This window comes from Magnolia sinica, chromosome 1 (assembly GCF_029962835.1).
Source record: "Magnolia sinica isolate HGM2019 chromosome 1, MsV1, whole genome shotgun sequence".
Lineage (NCBI taxonomy): Eukaryota > Viridiplantae > Streptophyta > Magnoliopsida > Magnoliales > Magnoliaceae > Magnolia > Magnolia sinica.
This window is the reverse complement of record NC_080573.1, coordinates 135,165,700-135,181,150: the sequence shown is the minus strand read 5'-3', so window position 1 is coordinate 135,181,150 and position 15,451 is coordinate 135,165,700.

The window sequence follows — 15,451 nt, the reverse complement described above, 5'->3', positions numbered from 1 at the left end:
AACGGATAGCATTAGGCTATTGTACTAATGGCTATCCTTTCATTTGGTAGTTAAAGAAGTGAACATGTAATAATCATGACCATATAACATGAGAACCACAACCCATATAACATAATAATTACGACCCATGACAACCACGACCCATGACAACTATGACCCTTATCACATTACAACCATGACCCTTATCGCATTACAACCATGACCCGGGTATGAGTCGTGGTTGCCATATTATATGGGTTGTGGTTTTCATGAGGTAAGGGTCGTGGTTGTTATGCTATATGGGTTGTAGTCTTCATTTTATAGGCTTTGGTGAGGACCAACTAGTGGGGTTTACATTGATGTATGAGAATAATCAATGCCGGCCATAATTTTTGTCGTGTTATTTTAGGGCTAGTTTCCAAATATCAGCCTGATTCAGAGCTCATGTGGGCCACATAATAGAAAATAATGGTGATAATGGCACCCACTGTTAATATTTGAGCCCACACGAGCTCTGGATCAGGCTGATATTTGGGTCCTAGCCCTAAAATGACAGGGCAAAAAGGATGGGCGGCATGAATTATTCACATACATCAATGTAGGCCCCACTAGATGGTCATTGCCAAGGCCTTTAAAATGAAGACTACAACTCGTATATCATGACAACCACGACCCATATAACATGACAACCATGACCATGACAACTACGACTCTTATCACATTACAACCACGACCCTTATCGCATTACAACCACGACAGGGTATGGGTCGTGGTTTTCATGAGGTAAGGGTCGTGATTGTTATGAGTAAGGGGTTGTGGTTGTCATGCTATACGGGTCGTAGTTTTCATTTTAAAGGCCTTGACAAAGATCATCTAGTGGAGCCTACATTGATATATGTGAATAATATCTATGCTACCCATCCTTTTTGCTGTGTCATTTTAGGGCTAAGACCCAAATATCAGTCTGATCCAGAGCTCTTGTAGGCTCAAATATTAACAGCGGGTGCCATTGTCACCATTATTTTCTATTATGTAGCCCACACGAGCTCTGGATCAGGCTGATATTTAGAACCTAGCCCTAAAATGACACAACAAAAAGGATGGGCGGCATGGATTATTCACATACATCAATGTAGGCCCCACCAGTTGGTCTTTGCCAAGGCCTATAAAATGAAAACTACGACATGCATAGCTTGACAACAATAACCCTTACCTTATGAAAACCACGACCTATACTCGGTCATGGTTGTAATGTGGTAAGGGTCGTAATTATCATGGGTCATGACTGTTATGTTATATGGGTCGTAGTTGTCACGGGTCGTAGTTATCATGTTATATGGGTCGTGGTTCTCATGTTATATAGGTTGCGGTTGTTATATGTTCACTTACCACATTTAACATGAGAACCACAACCCATATAACATGATAACTACGACTCATGACAACCACGACCCATGACAATTACGACCCTCACCACATTACAACCATGACCTGTACCACAATACAACTATGACCTGGATATGGGTCGTGGTTGTCATGAGGTAAGGGTCATGGTTGTCATGTTATATTGGTCGTAGTCTTCATTTGAAATGCCTTAGTGAAAAGGCCGTGCTCAGAGGGGAGGGGGGGTGAATAGGACTATGACAAATTAAAAATAAACTGCGGAATTTAAACAAATATAAATAAAGATAGTAGTAAACAATCCTACAGTGCAGAAATGTAAAACAATCTTAACTGTACAAGTATTGAGAGGTTGATATAGATGTGGTTCTAAGGATAACCTTACACCAAAAACCAATGGCTTATGGTAGGACAACCTGATTCCTAGAATGGTTTGTGTATCAAAAACTCAAACTGATACAGAGAAATAAAGAAATAAATAGCAAAGAAAGAAATTAAGTTATTACAATATTCTCACACTTGCATAAAAGAAATTACAACATTCTCCACAAATGCATAAGGGGAAATTACAACATCCACAAAATAAAATAATTAATCAATCACCACTAGACCAGAAATTATAGTGGTTCACTTGTGTGTACACCAACTGTTTAGAAAAATAACCACACAACTGCTCCACTCTTAATATCCTCACACAGTGGATATTAGTGTTTACTATGAAATAGGTTTTTCAAGGTTCACTTAAAACCCTCACAATTGTGTCTTTCAAGTGGGTTTACACAATTCAAAAACCCCCACACTTTGAGTTTTCTAGGTCACCTCAGACAAACCAAAAGAAAGAGATTTTTCTGGCACAGTCTTAAAGAAACCAAAAGAATGAATTTACAAAAACTGTAAAATACTTATCTGGATATTCTCCTTTTAATGCAACTTGGAAGAACCAATTCGGAGTAGAAGTTCAACGTAAATGTTCAATGTTCACACTCTCATATGAAATGGTTTTAGGTTCTAAATAGATTTTAAATTAAATCACCTTGGGGTAGCTTGATTTGATTTTGATTCCAAGAAATGAGAAAAATTCAATCCCTCTTTCAAATAAAATTGGAATGTAGAATACAAAATCAAATGCAGAAAACTAATTAAAGAGAATATAAAATGAGCACTAAATAGCTTAAGAATATCACTAACTTATCTCTTAGAGTGGTGTCTTGATCTTACTTGAATTGAATATCAAACTCTGAAATTCGTGATCTATTTATAAATATAGAAATCGCATCTTCGACTAGTCATGAGGTCGGTTCGACTGGTCGAAGGACCAACAAATTTTTAAAAATTTGGGCGTAATAAGATTAGACCGTTCCACGACTGGTCGAAGGACCTGCTCGACCGGTCGAGTGGCCTCCACGACCGGTCGAGTCCTGTCCACGACTGGTCGTGTTAGACCATTTTTAGTTGCTGGAGTTTGAGACGAGCCTGCAGGACTGGTTGAGCACTATTCACACGACTGGTCGAGCAGTCTCTAGAACTGGTGGAGGCAATAACAAAAAATTCTGAAAATAAGTAACAAACTTAGGACTGGTCGAGGATTTCTTGGATTGGTCGAGTCAGTACTAGGACTAGTTGAACATAGTCTAAGACTAGTCGAAAAACAGTATGTACTTATAAAGTGACCCAATTAAATTATGTATTCAAAATGACCTATCCTACGGTCAACCTAGGGTCATTCATACCTTGTAAGCAGTATATGAACATTGAATCTTCTTTTGCTTCAATTGTTAGTTGTTCTTTGAAGTTCACGAAGCATGAGATCTTGACATATGATAAAGCTTGAACTTGAGACTTTTGAAGCTTGAATTTGACTAACATGGAAGCTTGAACTTGAGGTTCAAAATAAAAAACTTTATCTTAACTTCGACGAAGCTTTGAAAACTTGAACTATTGAAGCTTGAAAGATTGAATTAACACTTGGTGTTGTACTTGAACATGAACATGTAATCTTGCATTTGAAGTTCTTGAGGTAAAGACTTTTGTTCTTGTACATAAGATTCACAGTCTTGAATATGTAGATGCGCTACACAAGACACAGATTCCAAGAGGTTTTGGCACTACAAAATTTGACAATCATGAGAGCTAGAAACCATAGCACTTATACTTGGCAAGGACCATCTAGTGGGGGCTACATTGATGTATGTGAATAATCCATACCGGCCATCCTTTTTGCTCTGTCATTTTAAGGCTAGGACCCAAATATCAGCCTAATCCAGAGCTCACGTGGGCTCGAATATCAACAGTGGGTGCCATTGCCACTATTATTTTCTATTATGTGGCCCACATGAGCTCTGGATTAGGCTAATATTTGGAACCTAGCCTTAAAATGACATGACAAAAAGGATGTGCGGCATAAATTATTTAATTACATCAATGTAGGCCCAACTAGTTGGTCCTTGCCAAGGCCTATAAAATGAAGACTACGACCTGTATAGCATGACAACTATGACCCTTACCTTATGACATCCACAACCATTACCTTATGAAAACCACGATCCATATAACATGGCAACCACAACTCATACCCAGGTCGCGGTTGTAATGTGGCAAGGGTCATGGTTATAATGCGGTAAGGGTCGTAATTGTCATGACAACCATGACCCTTACCTTATGACATCTACAACCCTTACCTTATGAAAATCACGATCCATATAACATTACAACCACGACTCATACTTGGGTCATGGTTGTAATGCGGTAAGGGTCGTGGTTGTAATGTGGTAAGGGTCGTAATTGTCATGGGTCATGGTTATCATGTTGTATAGGTCATATTGTCATGGGTCGTGGTTCTTATGTTATATGGGTCGCGGTTGTTACATGTTCATTTCCTTTACTATTAAATGAAAGGATAGCTATTGGTACAATAGCCTAAGGCCCACAATGGGGTCCACCTTGTCGGCCAGCTCGCCGTGGGCCTGAAAAGTTTTAACTTGGGCAATGTCCACTTCTAACAAACACAACAGTGAGCCTGGAAAGTTTCAACAGTAGATTCCATTATCACCATTATTTTCTATTATGTAACCCACACGAGCTTTAGATTAGGTTGATATTTGGGCCCTAGCCATAAAATGACACGGCAAAAAGGATGGGCGGCATGAATTATACACATACATCAATCTGGGCCCCACAAGTTTGGTCCTTGCCCACGCGCAGAAAAAGGTTTCATACACATCACTTTCTTAGCATTAAATACAACACAACTTCTTATTCCCTAACTGCGTCCATCTCTCCGTTTTTTTTTTCATTTCTACCATTTCTTCTTCTTTTTCCTTTTTTTTTTTTTTTTTTAGTTCATTTCAACCATATAACTTTACAATTCTTTGGATTTTCAATGCATAAAAAGAGTTCATTTGGAGGAAGAGCCCTAACCTCTTCCAATCATTTAAGCAATTGGTTAATTAGACAAACCGTAAAGTCCCAATCCAACCACGCTCTATCTTGATATAGGGAATCTGTGGACATATTTTGAATTGGACCCAGTCGATTCTGACGCAACTGCAAACCTCTGGACATGTGACTGAATTTAAGAGCGAACGATATGATCAATCCAATGTAGGCCCACTATTGGGACAGTTACTTTGAGGTGCATGTACACCACATGCAACAATATCCTATATCATGAGTACGAGCTCGTCTCATCAACACGATGGTTCAGTACCTGGACCAGAGTTCACCCTGTAAGACCTCTCTTCATCAGGACCACATAAACAATCAGCTCATGTAGCCTAAATACTAACGGGTACTGCAAGTCTGCAACAATAAATAGCCCCGGCCCCTCTTAAAAAACAAAAATAATAAAATCTTGATCATGACTCCATGGTAGACTCATCAGAGCTTTAAGACGACAAAACCTACTGTGTGGTCTGTGTGTAAGGAAAAGAAAATAGAAAAAGACATTGCGGTAGGGAATGCACATGTGCAACATGTATGAAAATGCTAATCGCCGTCTAGGAACAGACAGGGGCTCTGATGGGCCACTGTGATGTATGCGTTTTATGACATTGTTCATTCATTTCGGCATATAAAAAAGGAGGCAGATCCAAGGTTCAAGTGGACCACACCATGGGAAGCAGTGGTGATAATGAAAACCACTGCTGGAACCTTCCTAGGGCCTACCGTGACAGTTAATTGCCATCTAACCTGTTCACAAGGTCCTATAGTCCTGGGTGAAGGGAAAACACAAATATCAACTTGATACAAAAATGCAGTGCCAGCCAAAACTTATTCAACGGTGGGTGTTTAATCCACACTGTGTGGTCCACTTGAGCATGGTAAATGCCTCATTTTTGGGATTTTACGCTAAGATGATAGAGCAAAATGGATGAACACGTTGGATGAAACCCATTTATCACGGTACCTAAAATGATATGGAAAAATGGATGAACAATACTATTGCGAGATTTTCAAATATTGGCATTTTACAAATTCTCCCCATTTTCTCGCGGAACTAAATCGATTTTTCAAAATTTTAATTAATTCAGTAGTCGATAAAATAAAATTTTAAAATTTTTATTTATTATCTTGTATTTATTTTTAAAGATATTCTTCTTATAAGAAAACGTAAAAATTTGAAAATCTCCTCGAGAAATAGCCGGGAACGATATTTCTCACCACGCTCGTAACAAGCTGTCGATGGTCTTGGTTAAGAGGGGAGGGACAAGGAAATGAGAACAGCCAGACGGGCCAGACCTCAAACTGTGGGCACTTCAACGTACTAAATAAAATCTGGGGTGCCGATTGTGATGTATGTGTTTTATCTACACTGTCCATCCTTTTTATCATATTATTTTAGGGCAATAGACCAAAATGGAAGCATATCAAAACCTCAAGCGAACTACACTAAATGAAATTGTGTGCTTGAAAAAACTTATTTGAGGCTAATGACCGCATGAACAGGTTTGATCAAGCTGATATTTGTGTTTTCCCTTCATTCTATGTCTATATGACCTCATGAACAGGTTTGATGACAAATAAATATAACTATAGTCCTAAGAATGTTTTAATGGTGGACTCATTATCCCCACCGTTTCCTTTGGTACGTTTTACTTGAGCTTTGGGTCTGTTTGAATTTTGGTGTCATGTCCTAGGCTAATCTGAAAAAACAGATGGGGACTGCATGGATAAGCCATTTAAATTCATGGTGGGCCTCACAAGGTTTACTTAGTACGTTGGTAGGAGTCAGTAGGCAATCCACTTCCAAATTGGTGGAACATGCATGTTTGTCATAAATGTGGCATACTGACTTGACTATACTTCCAACCAATATAGTTACTGGCTACATCAATAAAATGATCTAAACTATTCAAAGGTTAGTCATCAGAATGAATAGTTAAAAAAACAATTCACAATTTGCTTACGGGTGATCTTTACATTTGTGGCTCATTTGAGGCTCGAAATTTCCTTACCCTCGGGAAAAGTATATATTTCATTAGGCTTATTACAATTATTCTATTAAATATCGCATATGTGTGTGTGTGTATATTCTAATTCGATTGCAAAAGCATTTCATTTACTAACATCTTATTACAGTTGAGTAAGCTTTACTCCCAATTCATTTACCCAGTTCCATTTTCCATTTACCTCACTTTACAAGCTCTCACACATGCCCTAAGAGATGAAGTCAATTAGGTGTCACCTAGGTTACCCATTAATGGGGGCTGCTCTACCCATGGGCCCGCCTTGACGTATGTAATGTATATTCATGCCGTCCATCAATTTTTATAGTTTATTTTACGGCATGGTGCCAAAAATAAGTAGATCTAAATCTAAAGGAGACCATACCACTAGAAACAATGGTCATTGAACGCCGACGGTTTAAAAATTCCTAAAGCCCATCATAATGTTTATTCGCCATCCAACTTGTTGATAAGGTCAGGACCAAGGGAAAACACAAATATCATCTTGATCCAAAACTTTTGTAGCCCCAAGTAGGTTTTGAATGGCAGGCATTCAATTCCTACCGTGTGGTCCACTTGAGATGTGGATCTGATTCATTTTTGGGACTTGCTATAACATGAGGTGAAAAAAAAAAAAAAAACTGATGAACGGCGTGGATATACAGAACATACATCAAGGTGGGACTCCCAAGTCAGGGATGCACCCACCAACGTTTTAGTTGGGTAACACCTAATACACATCCGAAACAAGGGGTGCATCATCAAACATGGTGGGTGTAGATGTCAATTCCCTCTCGGAAGTTGCCCGGAAATTCTTTGTTTTTTGTCATCTTCCCATGACTAATTGTCTATTAATTGGAAGATCGACCATACGTGTATGTGTGGTCACCAACGCCGGATAAGTGGCATTTTTAGTATTTGTAATTCTGTCTGTCGATAGACAGCACGTATGGTCCACTTGTCATGTGTATACCATATCTGACAGTCTAGAACACTGGCCCCACTTTGAAGATCATCAGATGTAAAAATCAGGTGGAATCATTCATTAGATGGGCCACACAGTACACAACAAGCTTTGACCGCTGGATTCTCTCTGTATATGTGAACGGTCTGACAATCACTGAAACGGATTGATTTTTAGCACCGAACATTATTCACGGTGGGGTCAACCTTTGGACGGCTTAGATTTCTTATAAACATGATACATTGGCAGTTAAGACCGAGTAGATGCGGTTACCTTGTTTTGGGTGTGGTGTCTATAGCTACTTATGCCTCGAGTAGCTAATCTTAATTTACATTGATTCAACAGTTAAAGGTGTTTAGTAAACAACATACTTGCCTACAAAAAGGAAAGGAGAACATACTTCTCTCTCTCACACATTAATATCTCTCCACTCTCTCTCTCAACTACAACAGTGGTAGCCGCCAACATGGGACGCAATCAGATTCGAAATTGCTGGCTTTGGAAAGAATGGACAGTCACAATTCTAGCCGTTTAATTGATGGCCTATTCAATGGTAACTGTTAAAAATAATGGTATAAAAAATATTCAAACTATAATAAATATAAGAAATATCTACTATAATCTAAATGATAGCAAAGAAACCCACCCTTTGATGAATTTGATTTCTTGCTAGAATGATGTGTGTGCACAAGCTCTCTTTTAAAAATAGTTCACGGTCTTTGACATATTTCATTGATACAGTGAGCTCTCAATGCACTAGTGCAAGATACAATGACAATGACATGCTTAACACAGCACCTCCTTCCCATACAGTGACATATATAACCACTCGCATGAAATTCCCATAACCCATGCCCATTTATGTAACTGCCAATGTATCATTTTTAGCACCGAACATTATTCACGGTCGGACATAGATTTTGCCGATCAAGAAAATACAAGTCGGATGGATGCATGCTTGTGACCCCAGGCAAAATACCTGTGCCCGGGGCTGTGTGGGGTCCACAGATTCCGTGATGAATCCACTCCGTCCACATGTTTTGCAAGACCACAATAGTAAAGGATCCTAAAAATCAGGAAGATCCAACACTTATGTAGCCCACACCAACCAAACAGTGGGAACAGAAATATCCACCGTTGAAAAATTCCTGTAGCTGACCCATGATGTTTATATGCCATCCAAACCGTTCGTAGAGTTATTACCACTCAGATAAACTTCAAAACGAACATCATCCTGATACGCAACTTCTGTCATCCCCAGGCGTTCAATCCCCACTGTTTCGTGTGGTATGCCCACATGAGTTTTGGATCTTCCTATTTTCAGACTCCCTTCCTATTGTAGTCTTTCAAAACAGATGAACAGAGTAGATTTGTCACGGACATCTCTGTGGGCCACACACATCCACGGGCTATCTCTGTGCCCGGGGTCACAGGCAATCCGCTTCCTTCAAACCGTGACACGTTCCACCGTATCAAGTGTTTAAGACCCAAGCCACGTCAATGGTGGCCCCCGCCGTGGGGATCACCTGGTATAAAGATCAGGCCGATCCGTTCATCAGACTGGTCACACTGCATAGAAATCATGGACGGTCTAAAATCAAACCTGCCAATGGTCTGATCCAACAGATCGGCATCGATTTGAGCCCTGTCTAACGCACCAAGTAAAGCATCCATGATCTGTAGGGTCCACCGTATTGTATATGTAAAATCCACTCCGTCCATCAGGTTAGAACCCTTATTGGAACCGCACAGGAAGAAGATAATCCTGATTGAAAACTCACATGGGCCACTCGTGGAACAATGTAAAATTGCTCCCAAAACAGATATGTTCATACGTTGTAGCCCACATGGTCTACTCACAAACAAACCTATGGTTGGCATCCCATTCATGCGGTGTGATCCATCTGAGTTGCCGATCTTGCTTATTTTCGACCTCAGGTCCTAACATCAAAGATGGGATCTGATCTATGGAGTGGATTAACATTTATAACCTGGTGGGCCCCGCAGACTTAGATGTTTTAAACACTGTGATAAAACAGGTGTTGCAGAGGATTCATTTCCTAATCCAACAGCAAATGCGGCCAACAGATGATCCAATGTACACACATGGCCGACCATTTTCAACGGCTCAGATGTAGCGGCACCTGACATATCGGCGCCTGTAATGGATTAAAATAATAATCACCGTCAGAAATTTTGATTGTGATTGGACGTCTAAGTACAGTAGTGGACTAATCTCCACCTAACAAATATCAGGTGGGCCATCACCTTTTGGGAGTCAGCCATCCAGCAAATCCATTCACCTCTAGCTCATGTTCTGACAACTCAACAATGCACCGGTAACTTGTGTGTATACCATGACCTTCTGCATGCACTGGCAATAGGACGATACGCACGACGGTTGCATGTGATACATGAAGCGATCTGTCGTGCATTATTATTTCGCCCCAGCGGATTGGTCCAATACATATGACAAGCATATATAATGGAGTTTTACAGGCGAACAAATATTTGAATTTTTACATGAAATGATGGATGTTATTACCTAGCTGTCAATAGATCCAGGCTCATTGGGTTCAAGACATTTGGCAGGTCCAGGGCATTAAGGGCGGGTTTGGATGCCACCGAATAAGTTACTTTTTCTGCTTACATCAGTAGATAAGTAACATATTTCATATAAGTAAGTTTAGTTTATGATTAATTATAACTAATCTTTTTTAATTTAAAAGTATTTAATCAATTTAGTTAATTTTGTTTAGTTTTTATTTTTATTTTTCATAATTTGTTGACAAGAGGTGTACAAGAGAGACGAGAGGAGGAGCATAGGACGATACCACCGAATAAGTTTTTTTATTTTAATTCTTTTTTTCTTTTTTTTCATAATTTGTTGATAAGAGGCGTACATGAGACAAAATACATTTTTATTTAATTAGTTTATGTTTATTAAGAAGATAAGTATGTTTGGTTAAAATAATAAAAAAAAACTACCTAAATTATTTTTCAACTTTTGTATGTGGTGTGGCCCACACAAGTCACGGATTGACTTGATTTTTAAGCCCTAGGCCCACCTTGGAATGATGCGTCTGACTGATGGGGTAGATGTTCGACACACATCACGGTCAATCCGGGGTGAGAAACTATATATATAATGGCAGTCCCATACCGACTAATTTATAAACGGGTCTGAGAAATTAGACCCAGACTTATTAAAAGTGGGTGTGGTCCAAAGGGAACCCCGGTCCAGTTATGATGCAGGGGAGGACGTGAGGTCGAACACCGTCTTCCTCAAGAGGATAACTATTCCGAATCCATGGAACTTCTCTGAACTCCTCACAAAGACTTCTCGAATTCACGAGGAAAGAAAGCAGAAAATAAAAATAAATTCTAATAAATTCGAAATTGATTGATGAATAATTAAAAACGAGTTCACAACCCTTTAAATAAGGGTACCAAGCAATGGGAAAGAAATCAGAATCAAACTACAACTCAGACTCCTAGAATCCGCAACTTACTATAAATAGTAAACTTACTATTTATAGACGATCGTGATACTAGTGCGCAAGGTTTTCGGCCAAAAATAGTAAGTGTCCTATTTGGCTTCACCAAACCATTCTCCTAATTATTCTAAGCTCTTTTCACATTGGGCGCAACTCCTAAAGCCCGATGGATGAATAGTTATAATCAAACTAAAGCTTACTATTTATAGTAAAAACGAAATTAAAACAGGGAAACGACCGTCGATCAAGGGGTTTTTCACAATTCCGGGCTGCATAACCCAGCATAGTAGGGTTGGTTGGCTAAAGTAGCTCGTTCTACCCCAAAATCATATATTTTACGTTAGATAACTCATTCCGGATTGCGAGATACGCTCGATCTAAGGTCCGCTGGTCTGGATCACTTCTGTCGTCGACCGGGCCTTTTTTGATCCATCTTGGCCATGAAACTGTCCGCGACCCCCTCTACATCAGTCCCCTCCACTTCAAAAGAACTCGTCCTCGAGTTCTCATCCTGCGCTGGTTCATGATACTCGGTCAGGTCCGCGATATTGAAAGTCCGTGAGATTGCCATGTCATCTGGAAGATCAACAACATGAGCGTTGTCATTGATCTTTCGGATGATTGGTATTGGTCCAATATTTTTATTCTTCAACTTGTTGTACGTTTCGGTCGGAAATCGTTCTTTGCGCAGATGGACCATTACTTGATCGCCCACCTCGAACACTTTTTGTCACCGTTGCTTGTCCGCTTGCTCCTTGTACTTTTTGTTCAAAGCATGTAGCTTGGTTTGTACCTCCGCATGAATGCCCATGATCTTGCTAGCCATATGTTCTGCTGCAATGCTCATGCCTGGGAGCTTGGGCAAAAGGACCAAATCTAGTGTGTAATGAGGTACTCGTTCGTAAATAACCTAGAATAGAGATTTTCCTGTCGAGCGGTTCACCATGTTATTGAATGCAAACTCCACTTGAGACAAAGTCAAATCCCACTGCTTTGATTTTTCTCATAAAATACATCGAAGGAGGTTTCCCAATGAGCGATTCACAACCTCAGTTTGACTGTCAGTCTGTGGGTGGTAGACACTGCTAAACTGAAGTCGTGTATTGAATCGAGTCCACAAAGTCCGCCAAAAGTGGCTTATGAACTTCGTGTCACGGTCAGAAGTAATAGTCTTGGGAACCCCTGTAGCCGCACAATTTCTCTGAAGAATAGATTCGCCACGTGTGTTGCATCGAGAGTCTTCTTGCATGGAATAAAGTGCGCCATCTTGAAGAAACGATCTACTACTATGAATACCGAATCCATGCCGCGTTGTGTTCGTGGGAGACCAAGCACGAAGTCCATAGATAAATCCTCCCAATGGTCGTTAGGCACAGGTAACGGAGTGTAAAGGCCCATATTATGAGATTGCCCCTTAGAGGTCTGACAAATATAATAACGTTGGACTGCCTTTGCCACATCAAGTACCAATTGCGACCAATAATACCGTTCTTCCAAAAGAGCTCACGTCTTGTCTCGCCCAAAGTGTCCACTGAGGCCATCTCCATGTAGCTCTTGGATTATCTGTTCCTTTAGCGAACTGTTTGGGATGCACAGTCGATTTCCCTTGAAAAGGAACCTGTCTTGCATATGTAAGTCGCCGGGGTGACCTTCTTGGTATCTAAGCCATGCGTCCTTGAAGTCGTCATCATCGGCATATGTCTTTGAGGCGCTCGAACCCGACAACCTCATTGCTCATAGTGACTAACAAAGTTGCACGGTGACTCAGTGCATCAGCTACTTTGTTTTGTTTGCCTTGACTTATGTTTTAGTACGAACGTGAATTCTTGCAAAAAGAGATCCATCTAGCATGCACACGGTTAATGTTAGCTTTATTATTAATGAATTTGAGAGCTTGATGGTCCGTATAAAGTATGAATTCCCTTTGAATCAAATAATGTCGCCAGTGCCGCAGTGCATGGACCACCACGTATAACTCGATCTCATATGTAGACCACTTCTTACGTGCATCGCTAAGTTTCTCGCTATAGAAGGCTACCGGCCTACCTTCTTGAGACAAAACTCCTCCAATTCCGACATATGAGGCATCACATTCGACTTCAAACAATTTGTTGAAGTTGGGAAGTACAAGAACCGAGGCCGTGGATAATCTGCGCTTGATTTCGGCAAAGCTCCTGTTGGCTTCGTCAGTCCACTAAAATTGTCCTTTCTTCATGCAATCTGTGATTGGTAACACAATGGTACTGAAATTTTTCACGAACCGATGATAAAATGTTGCCAGTTCATGAAAACTTCGCACTTCGTGAATATTTGTAGGAACCGGCCATTCTCTGATTGCCTTCACCTTTTCTTCATCCACCTGAATGCCCGTGGATGTGACGACAAAACTCAGGAACAATAGACTATCAGTCATGAAGCTGCACTTTTTAAAATTGAGGTACAGTTTATTTTTAGTGAGCACTTGAAGGACCTTTTTGAGGTGTTCCATATGGGTGGTTTCATCTTAACTGTATATCAAAATATCATCGAAGTAAACCACAACGAACCACCCAATGAAAGGTTTCAAAACTTGGTTCATCAATTTCATAAATGTGCTAGGCGCATTTGAAAGACTGAAGGGCATGACCATCCATTCGTATAATCCTTCCTTGGTCTTAAAGGCCGTTTTCCACTCATCACCCGACCGTATTCGAATCTGATGATAGCCGCTCCTTAGGTCCAATTTAGAGAATATTTTTGCACCCTTTAGCATGTTTAACATATCGTCCAACCGTGGTATAGGAAACCTGTATTTTATGGTGATTTTGTTAATGACTTGGCTGTCGACACACATGCGTCAACTCCCATCTTTCTTTGGAGTTAATAGAGCTGGTACAACATATGGACTCATGTTCTTTAGAATAAGACCCTTACGGATCAACTCCTCTACTTGTCCCTACAGAATCTCGCACTCATTCGGACTCATTCGATAATGGGGATGATTAGGTAAATTGGACCCAGGGACAAAGTCGATATGGTGTTGGATATCCCGCATGGGGGGTAACCCATCGGGAAGGTCATCGGGCCAGATTTCTTTGAATTCATGTAGCAGGGGCCTTAGTCTTTTAGGGATGTTGGTAGGCTCGAGTTCTTCCCCTTTTATAATTAATGCATAAGTCTGTCCTATTTCCTTTGATTCTTCTATGAAGTCCCATATGGTTAAGAGAAAATGGCCATCAACTTTAGAAGTTTCAGGTGGTCCCTCTAAATCCATAGGGGCCAATATGATCTTTCGGTCGTCCTTGATGAAGATATATATATTATCGCGCCCTTTATGAGTGGCGTCACTGTCAGATTGCCAGGGCCGACTGAGTAGTATGTGACATGCTTCCATGTCAACCACATAGCATACTACTTCATCCTTATAATGTTTGCCAATTGAGAAGGATATGGTGCACTGTTCAGTTATTTTGTTTCGCTGACCTTTTTAATCCAACCGATTATATATGGAGAGGGATGACACTCAATTTTCAATTATAATTTTTCCACCATGACCTTGGAGACGATGTTCTCGCTGCTCCCACTGTCAATGATCACGTCATAAACCTTTCGATTCACCGTACACCTAGTGTGGAAGATGTTATGCCGCTGTGGATGCACTTCTTTTCTTAGCGCATATAATAGTCACCTCACAACGAGCGACTCGCCGTAATCTTGTTGAATCCAACCTAAATCATCTGCCTCGTTCTCGGTGATATGCTCATGTTCTTCAATATCTGGATCTTCATAAGCGTTATCAGCACTACCATCATTGATGGCGAGGTTTGCCACTTTTCACTGGGGACAAGTATTTAATAGGTGGCCCGCTTGGCCACAACAGTAGCAGTTATCGGGCCTTGGCCGAGTATAGGAGTTCGAAATTTTACTTGGACCAGCAGTAGTCGATACGACCCTTTGAGGCCTAGCTTGCCCGCTTCCCTGATCTCGGTTCTCAAACGTAAGAAGTTGAGTGCGTGCTCTTACGGGCTCCTTCCCCTTAAGCTGTGCAGTTCCATGGGAGAGACCTGCCACAGGGATCCTTACAGTAGGATAGGTTCGTGTGTTAGGTCATTCAAGTTGCGCTTCTGCCCGAGTAGCCAACTTGATCGCATTATTCATCGTCCGGACGGACCGCATCTGGACCCGAT